We start from the raw sequence: 13,830 nt of genomic DNA, 5'->3' as shown, positions 1-13,830 counted from the left end.
TATGATCTCAGTTCCTGCATAAATCTTGTAATCATTGCTGTGCTATACGTGCAGTAATAATAGTCAGGACTGCCTACTAAGTGTTGCTTGTTACACATTTTCATTCCCCCCTTGATGCTTCTGGGCTTGCACTAAGTTCTTTTATTCAGTCTTCGGCAGTAAATCCAATCCCAATTTTAAAAAAATGTTTTTATTGTAACTTCCACAAATACTGGACACATTACTTTCTTTAAGACATGTGGAGTATTTAATACATTTCAGCTCACAGGGAAATGAGCCTTCCACTTCCAAGCGTGTAAAGCAGCAGAGTGAAAGTGGGCATATTTCAAACAGACATGAATGCTCTCTCAAGCTCACTCTCTCTCCCTTGGCTCTCAGCCACAATTTTAAAGCAATTTGCCCTAATCTGCCATATGTTTTTCTTTCTTTGCATTTTATAAAACTTCAGGGCTAAGTGAATGTGCCTTTTCGATAGCACTGACACAAGCCTGATTTAATTTAGACTTCCGTATTAACATACCAAATAAATCAGTGCTGCAGCCTACGAGGGAAACTTCAGAGCTGTGCACAACCAGAGCTGTAATTAGTTTCCAAGTGGTACTAGCCTACAGCCCTTGAACTGGTTCTTCCTTATGATTATTATTTCTAGAGGTCAGCCCAAAAGAACATCAAGTCTACTCCAGCAGCATGTGACCCCCCACTCCCTTCCCCAGATCAAATCGGGCCTCCAGTAAGACATTCTTCAAGCCTGAAATCACTTCCAAACAGCAGACATTCTTAGTAAATCTGATTCATCATGTGGAAGATCTATATGCCTGCTGTATGAAAAGCATCTCTGACTGAGATTTCCAGCAAGCCCTGCCAGTGAATCCTTTTATTCAAGGAGTCCGTGCAGTATACTTTTATATCACAGATGGCTCCAGGACTTAGAGACAATTTCCTTAAATAGGCTCTCACACCAGACTTGTCTACACATCTTACTTTGGAATTTTTAGCCTGTAACAAGAATGTGACATGGTTCACTAACACGCTCCATGTGCATTTTAAGCACACAAGTTGCCCCAGAAGCTGCAGTGGGTCTGCTCCACTGCCTGATGCCCACATACGCTTATCTGCATGCTGCTTCATTTGCTTTACTGGATCAGTGGTAATGTGCATTGCAGGGTACCAAGCTAGCCTGGGTTCCTAGCTCCATAGCACCATATTTGGCCTTTGTCATGGACACAGTTTAGCTCAACTGCTTCAGTAAAGTAGAATATAAACAGCAACCCCATAGAAAGGTATTACATGATGCAACCTTCCCACTTCCACAAAGGCCAGTGTGCCTGTGCCTGTCATCAGAGGATGCTGAATGGCAGGACTGCCACTGAGAACTGGGAAACAAGCATAAAAGGGAAGGTTTCCCTTTAGACTTAAAAGTTCTGAAGGCAAGGTTTATTTCCACACTTGACAGGAAAAAACCCCAACTGTTCAACAATTATGAAAAATTCCAGATACTTGGACAAGAATGCACTTATATTATTTAGCTCACTTAGAAGTGGAGGCATCCATGCTATTTTGTTTTACTCTATAAGCTTTCAGATTGGGTGTCTTTATAAAAACCTCTCACTCACATTTTTCTCAGCCATCCACCGTCAGTCTTTCCCATAATGAACATCTTTGTCAGCTGTTGTATTTTTATACAATCCAGAAATTAAATGTTTACCAGATCTCAGAACATTTGTGACAGATTTGACTATGATTTTCATTTGCATTTTGTTTCTGTGTTTACCTTTTATTAAAAGCAGAAGTTAATATTGTGCTTCCCAGGGTCTGATCATTCACTTTGATGTCAAAAAAAAAGCACAGGATAAAGTTGTTGTTAAAATTGTTTGTACATAAGACACATGTAAGCCTTACCCTCTCATCCTAAAGGGTGCTCCACAAATCACCAAACAAGCCACCAGCCTCTGTGGCTGCCCCACGTGCAGACAGCACAGTGGAGCACGTTGCACCGTGGGGATCTGAGCCCTCTTTGGGTTCACCGCTGAGGAGAATGGTATGTTCAGCCCAGCTTGGGTCACTTCCTAAAAAACAGAGTACCTCCACCCCATGGAAATTCTAAACTCTTTTAGAAAAATAAAATCTGAAGTCAGAATAATATCTCTGATTTCTGCTTGTTTGCAGAATGGAAATTCCAATAAAAGTAATTGAAATAAAAAATTTCTAAGCAGTTTATCTTCACTACTATTTGTCACTGAAAATATGCCAAAATTTGTTGCTCCAAAAGGCAAAGATGTCTTTTTCTGGAGATGAACCAATACTATAAATTTAATAAATAAGTATTGAAAACTTGTAATACAAAATTTAATAAAATCAAGTGAGAAAATTTATGAAAACAATAAAACAACTCATCCTGACAGTTTTTGATTGAAAGCTCAAGTATTCAAAAAACTTTCCACACTGACATACCTGCTCAGTTGCATCATCCTCTAAATATCCAGTTATGTGGGCCAAAATGTCCTCAGGATGAGGAGGGCACTGCAACTTCACTTCTTGGCAGAGTGCTCCAGGAATTTGGTCTTTGATATTAGTGGAAGATAGGAGATACTGGCTGCCACAATGGGTTAACCTTGCTCAGTGAGTCTTTGCAGTAAGAATGGAGAAGGGATGACTCCACACAAATGGAGACAACCAGTACCATCCCAACCAGGTACCTCTGTTCTAGTAAGGAAGGAGGCTATGGAGACATTCCTGCCCTGGGGCTCCAGGTTTGCTCAGGTCATGTGAGCAGAGGTTCACTGTGCAGAAGCATGGTGCCTATAGATAAAAGTACACTACACAGCAGCCTCGGAAGTGCCAATGAGTATGTCTACGCCCCATAACAATTGTAGTGCAACAGTCCCTAAAGTGGTGCTTCCCTAGGTCAGTAGGTCCATAGCTCTCAGAAAAGTGCTGTACAAACTTACCAAACTGAACCATCATTGTGCAGTTCTGCACAGACATAGCTACAGATCTTTTTAGAAGCCATTTCACCTCTCGTCCAATTCCATGGTTGACCCCTGCAGAGACAGCAGTGCATGGCTGTACCCAAAGTGAAAACATGCACTTAAGGTCCTTACTGACTAGACAGGGAGAACAACACTCAAAATTATCCTGAGGTAAACGGGCACCTACATTATAGACACAAAACCAACAAACTAGATCATCTATTTTTATGCAAACATTGTGAGGTTGAAGAGAGTTAGAACTATCTGTTTTAAGTCATAACAGGGCTACTTTGCACATTTACAATGCTCTTCACTGACCAGGACAGGTGGATTAAGGCTCTGGTTTAATAAGATTCATGCTTACCTTTAAACCCTCAGTAGCTACATCATGATGAATGGGCCTATCCACCTTGTTAATTCCAGGCATATACTTAAATCTCTGTTGAATGAAGGCCTGAAGGAAATGAAAGAGTCAATAATGTCTATTAAAATAATGACCAAGGACAGTTTTGAGTATCTTCATACAGTGCATCAGACAAGTAATTCTTTGATGTCTCAAACTAACAATGCTTAGAAACACAGCGGGGGGTTATTTTCCTCCCAGAGCAAAGAAACACTCAAAAGTTGTTCCAGGAAACAAGTAAAATCAGTACCAGAACACAACTGATTTCAACCTCCTTGAAGAACATAGCATTGGAAGAGGGATACTAAAAATTATAAGATGTAAAATTAACAGTAATATTTATTACTGCTGTATCTTATTGTTATATAAAACATGGCCAAGGAGCAAGTTCCATCTCTGGAGAAGTCATCTTCCCTGACATTTCACTGCTAGTGAAGTCTTAGTCATCAAGCACTTCAGAGACCATCCTCTGCAGGCTATATGCCTCAGGTTTTTCTCCTCCCACCTTCTACTGTCATGCACTACTATCCAGGCAAACCTTGAGTCTTTAAACACCCCTACATGCTGTCACGCCACATCCCAGAGTGTGCAGTACAAATGCTGGTTTCATGGTACAAAACAATCACTCTTCTACAGTACAGCTACAGGTCATTTCAGGTACTTTGAAAGGAAAAACATGCACACTAGCCATAGGATCAATTCACAGGACTCAGAAGAGACTCAGGGCCAAGGTCTGCACAGTATGACCACAACCAGAGTATGCCATTTTCCAGAACACGGCATGAGTATAGTCAGGAGAAACAATGGACAGCGGGTCTTAGTCATTTGATATTTTAGTTTGCTTGACATGAAGCATATCACTAGACCTAGAATTGGGAAAAAAAAAAAAAATCAGACATTTGCAAGAAATTAAAGAATAATATCATTTTGCAAGAAAATTATTATAATTCTGACATTGACTGTAGTAAAATTTTAGTACTGATATATAAGGAAACAAATAGTCACAGAACTAGGGAGGGAGCAGAAGATGCCAAGCTTCTGCCAAACTGGTGTAATATATGTTAACCAAGCATGAGAACCAACTTACAACTAACCTCATGTTAATGAGTAAAATGGATCTTACAAAGTCCTGTACTGAAGAAGATACTCATTTCCCTTTACACTTTAGAAACAGTAAGAACATTGATATTCTTATCTGGGTATTAACAAGCAAGAAGCAAAGAAAAATGCTGCCCTTTCTGATGGTGATGATGGACTTTTCCAGATGCAACAGACATTTTTTTTAAAAAAACTAATTGAGGAAATTGAAAATCCCAAGAAAACACAAGGTATGAGACAAAGCAGTCCAAACAGATTATCATTTGTCAGTCAGGGACCAAATTAGGTCATGTTAACCCACTGTATTGTATGAATTTCAGGTCCAAGACCACATGGGTATTTTTCAATCTGATCCTGTGGTAGCCATAGGCTACTGACTAATCAGTAAGATCATTTATTATATAGGGGCTAAGTCATAACTATTCCTATATGCTTCAGGAAATGTGCTCGAACTGAGCCCATGAACAATAAATAACCTTGGAATAATCTGACATTTAACAGAATTATTGAGCCTGTTTTTATCAATTAATTAGTCCAAAAAGGTGAGCAAACCCCAAAGATTAAAGTCTCAGAACTGTCACGGGAGTTTTTATAGTATAGTCCTGAGGTGACTAAACAGGATGTGATCCTTCCCTCACCAAGGAATCTTGACCTGACATTTCCCTCTCCAATATGAAGCTCTCTGCCACATGGTTGTACTTAATTTTGATCTGAGTTTTCCTCAGTCCCACCTGTTGGAGCAGATTCATTTTCCATTAAGTATTTAAATATGGTCTGAGTAAAGAAGAATGCGTTGTGTAGAAGAGTGGGTCTGGGGACTTGCCTAAGACACTGCCCAGAGTGCAAAATGATGTGTACTAAAGCCTCCTGCTGAGATGTGCATTCAGCATCCCTCAAAAAGAGGAAATTCAGAGAATTAAAGTTGAGAGAGCTTCAAAATCGACAGATGAAAGGTAGCTGATTCCCTATCCAGCAGTTTTGCTAATGTAACATATCAAAGTTGTTGTTTTTCCAGCCAAAACTATTTCATGAATTTGACCTAAATTTGTTAATAGTTTTGGGACAACCAGAATTGCGTTTTTCCTCAAATAAACTATTCATCAGAAAGAAAATTACTGCTCTTGTCACAGAACACCAGCTGCCTACCCATTCAAAAAAAAAAAAAAAAAAGCTTTAAAATCAAAAGAAGCAAAATTAAAAGTCTCAGAGTATCTCTTAACAGTCACAGAAGGCATGTGAAAAGAATAAAGTAAAAAAAGAAAAGAATCGAGAAAGCAAAAGAAATATAGAACAGTATGAGATAATTGTAAAACTCAAGAGGTTATTCAACTAAACAGTTATCTTTCAGAAAATGGAAATCCAGCCCAAATGAAGCCACAAAAAATGTGTAAACTACAGCTTGTAAAATGTGTGTTGGGAATTAAGACTGGGTTGTGAAATACATGAACATAAGTAAGCGAGTCCTATTATCTCAAGCATATCCTGAACAGCAGAGTTGTAGAAGGCTAGGAAGGAATGTGAACAGCAAGCAGAAAACCAAAGAACAAAAGGCAAATTATGCAAATGTATCAGATTTGGGAAGCTCAGATTGTTGCCTCCCCAACAACTTGAATAACAGTGTTTAAATACAACTTTCTTTTTGTAGAAAGCACCACTTTATAAGCAGCCCTCCCAAATGCTTTCCCATCTGTTTCAACAAATGCGATAACGAGGAGGTTATGCTGCAAACTTAAAAAAAAAAGATAAAGTTTTTTGTCCATACTAGGAAACACAAAACAGGTAAAAGGTTGTGTCAGTCACCATAATTCAAGTGAGCATAAACACAAGTACCCTTTCTTGTCTTAACTCTGCTTCGCATCCTAAGAGAAAAGCACTACCAGTTTATGTTTGACCAATTTAGGTTTGAAGGAAGAACAGAGTGAAACAGATTAATTACAACTCTGCCCTGCATGGATGTCTTCAGCAGCTATAAAAAAGAACTATGGCTGGAAAAGGATTCAGCAACTAGAAGTTTTCGTTTCCCTTAATGCAAGCTGTAGATACAAGAAGTGTCTGAAAACCTAGACATTTTATTTAGACATGTATTTGAAATCAAGAGAGGTTTTGAACTTTGTGCAAGAGCAAGGAACTCTTTCTGTGCAATGATATTCCACCAGAGCAGTATTAGGAGCATGCAAGTTGTGCTGGAGGAGCCTGACAAAAACAATCCCTGGCAGCCAGCCGGTCACCTCCACATCCTCTCACTAGAAAGGGGACATTGGCTTAGTTACTGAAGTGGGAACTGAACCCTAAATTTCTAGCCTTTGTATCACGACTCTGTTCCCGTGTAACTTTAAAGTAATTCCAATAGAAGTGACTAGATTGATCAGTGTATGAAACTGGGATGTGTAGTCGGAATCTGGCCAGTACAGATTCCTTTACTTTTGCTCTTATTATTCTCAGTGCAGCTGAGATCAAAAAAAGGTCAGGAGAATGGTCGGAAGAGAAATTGTAAGCATTTTCCAAAGTAGGCTGAGGAAACTTTATAAAAAATATTGGGATCAGAATAATAAAATTTAAAGCATTCACATAAATACAGTGCCATGGCTTTAGGGCTAAGCTGTATCATTACAGACCTTTGATACAGCATCCAACACCAAAGGCATAGGGTGGTCTTTTTGAAGCTGAGTGCAGTAGAAAGTCCAAGATATCTAGATTTCCTTCAGTCTTTTCAGCATGCCTGTCATTTTCTCAGGTAGAAGAGGGTGGAGATTGTGACTCACTGTTCTCTGTTGCCTGGATAAACTGAAAGAAGCCAAGAGGAAAGAAATAAGGTTTTATGGGTAAAGACACTACAATGTATCAGAATATTAAGTATATACTCTCTGGAAATTTTCTGTTGGTAGTATTTAACTATTCCCATCCATCCCAAATTTCCAGATGTTCAGTGGTTTCCCTGGAATAGCAAATCTAACCAGATTTCTTTCTGAGCAGCCCACAAATTCCAGAGAAATGGTGACTCCAGGCAAATCAGCTATACGTGTGTATCTGGAACGCATCACACATACCACGTATGCACCAAGCAGATGGCCTTCACTGCATGGCAAATATGAAGTCCTCCTAATGCATCAGATTTACTACCCATATGCAGAGCAGCTCTGCAGCGCACAGCTGATGGGGTCAGTGCTTCCTGAGATGATCAGTGCTTGTGAGTGCTACAGCACTTGCTGCTGCCTGGGAAAACCCTGTCAAAAATACAGCAGTGTCCCTTCTCCTTTCTTTCAGGTAATGGAGGGTAGACAGCAGTTTGTCAGAAAGATGTTTATCCTGCAGGGGCAGACAACAAGAGCAGTTGAAACAGAGCTGGTGGTGGTAATACTGCTTGCATTGTTTCTGGCTTCACCTTGGCTCTGCAGCTGTGAGCAGACTGGGTGCTCATCCAGTACCCCTGCCCTCCTGCCTGTGTGTCCCCCAAACTCTCCCTGTCCGACGGCGCTCTGTGTGCAGAGAGGCTGTGCTGGGGTGTCCCTGCAGGCACGTGGCTCCAGCTCTTCTGCCCAGGTTCCTCCTGGCCCCTGGCTCTGCCCCACCATCAGCAGCCGGATGAGTACAGCTCCGTCACATTCAGCACCCAATTCCTGCTTACGTTATGGAAAAGAGAGAGATTCAGCGGAGGGTGCTCCTTGAAGGCTCTGGAGGACTTTGTCCCTTTTCTAGTCTGGAATAGTCCATCTAGCTAAATATACCGCTGAAGACATCTTTGTGACTTATTTTTGAAGGAGGAGAAATGTGTGCTTCCCAGGAAGGGGGAGAGTTAGATGCAACAGGTGGCCCAGTAGCCCAATTATTGTTTGACTGAATATCATTTGCATTTCTTGCTGGTATATCAAGTTTTTATTAATCAAGAATTACAGTATTATTTTGTCTAAGGTAGGTCTCTTTTAATTAAAATCTGAAGGATACAGACTAAATTCACTCTTTGGTATTTCTTTCCTGCCATTGTGACAAGAGAACGTGTAGGACAGTTTGTTTACTGTTTGTTTCACTGTATTGGTGAATTTTATGAGTTAATGCATTTCATTTCCAGAAATGTTCACATTAGAAGGAAGAACTCCACCTCAGAGCTGAAAGGCATGCATCCTGTCAATAAAGACGATACTGCATTAGATATTGCAATGAAACATATATATTCTTAAACATTTCTTGCTGGCTTCCAGACTGAATTCCTATCAGGCATTCACTTCTCTCCTCATGCTCACTGTCTATTTGCTTCTGCTGCTATCAGGCAACACCATGCTTAATAGAAATCTTCTGCCTTTCTGTTAGCAAGTAATGGCTATGTGCAATCTGGCATGCGTTGGATATAAAAAATCTAGGAGAGTGTTTTTTCATTGTTTAGGTACGTTTCCTCTTTGATCCAACATCTGCCCTTTCTGCTGCTCACACTGCAAATTGATGCAGATCTAGCAGAAGGATGGGAGACATTTATAGGGTTTCCTGTTATGGAGTAATTTGGGGAGCATCATTTTCCCCTGCTCACTTTTTGTCTTCAGCAGCAGCAATCCAATTCTTTGTGTTTTCAATGGGAAGCCAATTCTTTGTCTCACCCTTTCCTTCTAGTTCTCCCTGAAGGCTATAGAAAGAAAGAACATGAATAACCAAGCAATGAAATCATAAAATAGTCCCGTTTACTGTTATCTTTCCAAGAACAGTGAAGACATTAAAGTTCTGAAACCTTTTTTTTCTCGAAGCAAAGATTGCAGCTAGAACAGGAAATGGCACAACATAAATTCAATTCGTGACAATTATTACAACATGAAAGGGAAATAATATAAATCACTGATGTCAAACACTCTGTTCATTGGCTAGATCTGGCCCATTTAAACTATTTATCTAGTTCCTGTGACAGATTCAGATTTTGCACCACACATGCTTTCATTTTTTAAAATATATGTTTCAAGTTTTTATGCTTCTGAAAAAGAGCTTCTGAATATGCACAGAGTAGAAGCTGGTGGAAGCTCATGCATAGTTGTCTTTTTTAAACTGCAGAAAACAAAGTATGTTATATTTCAGGAGACAAAGTCTACCCTTGTTCATTTCAGTGGGTGTTAACGCTTGAACTTAATGATAATTTTTGTGGTTGATGTTGAAATGTTTCTCAGAAATTAATTTTAAGGAAAGATAAAGATGCAAAATGGGGAGGGGGGAGGTTGTATAAGAAATAAAAAATAGCACATATTTTTTGAGGAAAAGGAAATAAGAAATATCACGCACATCTATAAAGCATACCACCTAAGTCTGACAAAAATTTGTTAAGCTCCTATGCAGTTTTAGCCATCAGTGATGTAGGTGTGAGGCTTAAACAACTAAAGAGAAATAGACCCATCTGGGGAACCATAAGAAAAGATTTGTTTGGAATTCTCCACCCCAGCAATATACAGGCCTAACCCACAGAGTGTCCTGGGTGTTGCCCAGTTTTTGTCACTTCAAAGGGCATAGTGTAGTATTTTAGAATAAAAAAAAGTTTCATAAAATGCATTTTTAGCTTTTCATATTCATGCAAACATTGATTGCATTGTTATAAATACAAATAGGACCAGCTAGATATTTGTCATAGATGAGATTTATTACACAACAATAACCATTTGGTCAGATATTTTATTGGCTTCTCAGATAAACTGTAGTGCATACCTAAAGCAGTTGCTGTTGGAGACAGAATATTGCCTCGATGATAGACTTTTGAACAAAAAACTAGGACCATGCTTATCTTAAACTCTAATACATTAAAATTTACAGCTTGTTTTCCATGCTTTGAATAGTTACTTCATTAGAAAGGGTAGATAAGTTTTTATGATGTACTCAGAAATGTCGTATTTTGAAATATATCATTCTTTCAACAAAGTAATTCAAGAAGTGTGGAGCTGTGAAATCTAAGAAAAAGATGGATTTTAAGAAAAATATGTATTCTGGGGAATGGGACATTCTATTATAGAAAAAAACTTCAAGAATCTAAGAGTCATGTCTTCACACACTATTCCTAAATTAGCTTTGAAGTACTTTGCTTTAATTCTTACTCCTGTCTTTAAAAAGTCAATGATATATTGTGAATATTCCTATTTTTACACTGTAACTTACTGCATATTATATGTAATATGGACACCATTGAAAATATTAAAGCTCTTAGAAGTTTTGTGTGTATCTATAATCCGGTATTGCACAGGCAGTGAGCTTCAGCAGAACTTTAATGTTCAACGTAAAAAAAATTCTTATCAGAATTTTTTATATCATTATCATAGGATTTTCTTTATGAATATTAAATTACATAAAGATTGTGACATTGATTTATTGCTGTCTAGATAGTACCACTGTACAAAAAAAAATATTCATATATATTTAAATTATATTGAAAACTAAGATTCAATATTATTTTTTATTGTTCAGTAGAAATATATGTGATAGTTTGCAGGTTGGTTACAAATCAGCAATTATTACTTATATGAATATGTTTGTATATGTAACCCTATTGTCAGGTAGTTAACAGGAACTAAAGGAGCAGTATTCAACATATATAAAGTCTCTTCTGAGACATAGTTTTATTGGTCCCAACCCCCAGCTAGAAACTGGGAAAACTAAACCAGAATGTGTCTAGGTTGCCTTAAAAAGCTGAACTTCCTCCAGCTCTCCAAGACTGTACGTGAGCATGGAAATCTTTCTTTGGGAGAAGGAGCAGTTGTGAACCTGGGAAAGCAGACCAGCACAATGTATACAAAGCAAAGAATCAAATAGAGCCTCCCATGCAGTGACATGATAATAGTTTATTTTACACTGGTCCTCTTTACTGCAGGCTGTCTGTTTTGTTCATGCTGGTCTGGAGGTCTGCCTCCTTTCCTGGTAGACTGTCCCACAGATGCTTTGCAGTTCCCAGCTCTGGTCCTTCCCTTGCTGCCCACTGGTGTCTTCAGCCACAGCTGTGGCACACCGGATCATTGCCACAGGAGCAAGCTGGGACCCATGGAGACCCTCCCATAGGGCTGGAAGCAAGTCCTTACCACAGGACTTTTCCTTATCTGTGCCTTTTCAAAATCTTTTGTAGGACCAGATACTGTCAAAACAGAAAGCTGGACCCCAGACAGCTGCCTCAGATTATACCTGCAGCCTCTGGGATGGATAGATTACAAAAATGAAACTTGCTGTAGGAGTATTTATGGTGTTTTCAGTAATAGAGAACTTTCTACTTCTTTGGAACTTCAGGACATAAATTTAATTTATATTGCAATCATTTCAAGCAAGATAATCATAAGTATATTATAGTCATTAGTATTACACATTATGACTTCTTCACATCTATAATACTGATGATATTTTCTCACACTCAGCTCCCCCTATCATAGCAGCAGAGTAGTTAAAGCATCTCATTATAGATCCAGAAAACTCCCAGTTATGTTAGTTTAGCAGAAAGTAGGTCATTTGGTAGGGAAATGAAAGACAGATGGGTATGAGATTATCCATCACTTTCTTTTAACTGCTCCTGGTTACAGGAATTATGTTTTCTTCAATCATGATAATTTTGATGGATCAGCTTTGCTCTGGATTTATGCAGGAAGGTATTCAAAGCCCAAATACTTTATTTTTAATGAGGGAACAACTTCAAAAACCAGATCCAACTGTATTCAAAACTACATCTAAGATTCCCTTCTTTTCACATTCACAGTGTGTTTAACCTGGTGATTCCCACAGTGGAATTCTATCACCACAAAAGATGATCTCCTTGGAAATTTTGCTTTCAGCCCCATGAAACCTATTGAAATATGGTACTGGAATTTAAAGCCACAGAGCTTCTTTTTAAGTAACATTACCTGTAGCAAACTGGGGCATTATATCAATAGTTCTATTGAAGTGAGTAAACATTCACTGTTCTGACTATCAAGGATGCTTTCTCAGAATAGCACACAATTACTGAGGAGAAAGTTCACACCAAAATAAATCCCTCTATGATGAAATTCAGGCCTGACTGATGTCAAGAAGTCTGACATTGGCTGTAAAAGGCCAGAATTTAACCCTTAATCACACCATCCCCCTCCCCTGAGGAGATGGTATTGTTATTTATTTATGTGATGCCATTAGTGTTCTAGGCACATCAGATATGCTCCTTGGTTGGTGCAAAGCAGCAGTGCTCCATTAATTCCCGTCCTGCTCCCGTTCTCCAGGGTGCAGTTCTCGCTGCCTGGAACAGCTGGTGCAGCCATGGGAATGATGGCAGAATTAAGATCTTAGTGCTAAATTTTCATACCTCCTTATGATCCCCCTTTCTAAGACAGAGCTTTTAAGGAATGCAAAGCAGCTCTCAAGAGACACCCTATTTATTTATTTGCATTTTTATAAAATAAAAATGAGTGTTGGGATACTATGCCAGCACTTATAACCACCCACCAAATAAACATTATGGTAAAGCACTCTGGTCATTATTAAACTTTGATAAAATTCATATTATAAACATACAGTATGAAAAGCAAATCGATGTCTGTCTCAGACTTAATTGCATTACTTCCATTCCTCTATCCTTTTTTACTAGCAGAGATTATGTCAGTTCAGGAGCAGACGACTGCGTTTCAGAGGTGATGTCCATGAGACACTGCTGAGAGTCCTTCATGGACACAGGGTTTGGTTAAAACAAGATGGTGACTTGTATCTGCCTCAGTCTCAGATATGAATCTATTATGAACAAATTACATTATTTCTTGTATCTTCACCTGCTTGTTCTTTAGTTTAGCTATTTGGGTATAAGATAGTATCAGGGTAGAATTTCTTGTTGAGTTTTTGTATTGGACTTTGCACTGCTGAACTGCTATCTAGGGCTCTTTATCATTAATATCAGAAAAACAAAAAACAACTGGCATTTGCAGAAGCAGTTGATTTTTTAGGGTGAAAGCAAATCCCCCGTAATAAAGAAATGTGTCGTATAAAATCAATATGTAAACTTTTAGCTAAAAATATAGCAAGTGTTCCAGACACTTTTCTTATCACATTGGCACCAAGTGACCCCAAGATCATTTTTTCCGTTTTTTAAAACATGAAGTGTGGTTTCAAAACCAAATTCCTTTTATTCTGATGTTATGGAACATAATCTAGCTCCATCTCGATACAAGGATGAAAACTCCCTCCTCTACTTGGTTTAAGCTGGTTGGGTGAATAAATATAGTAAATCATCAGGGAAGAGTCTGGGGGGAGGGGGGGGGGGTTGTGCATTGGTTTATGGTTTGTTGTTTTGTTTTGTTTTTTTCCTTTAAGGTAGTTAAACACTGGAATGGGTTGGCCAGAAAGGATGTGGAGGCTCCATCCTTGTCAATACTCAAAATCTGAGTGAGCAAGGTCCTGGAGCAA

Source organism: Tyto alba, unplaced genomic scaffold (genome assembly GCF_018691265.1).
Source record: "Tyto alba isolate M040663 unplaced genomic scaffold, T.alba_DEE_v4.0 Super-Scaffold_40, whole genome shotgun sequence".
NCBI classification, from domain to species: Eukaryota; Metazoa; Chordata; class Aves; order Strigiformes; family Tytonidae; genus Tyto; species Tyto alba.
Note: the sequence above shows the minus strand (reverse complement) of the source record.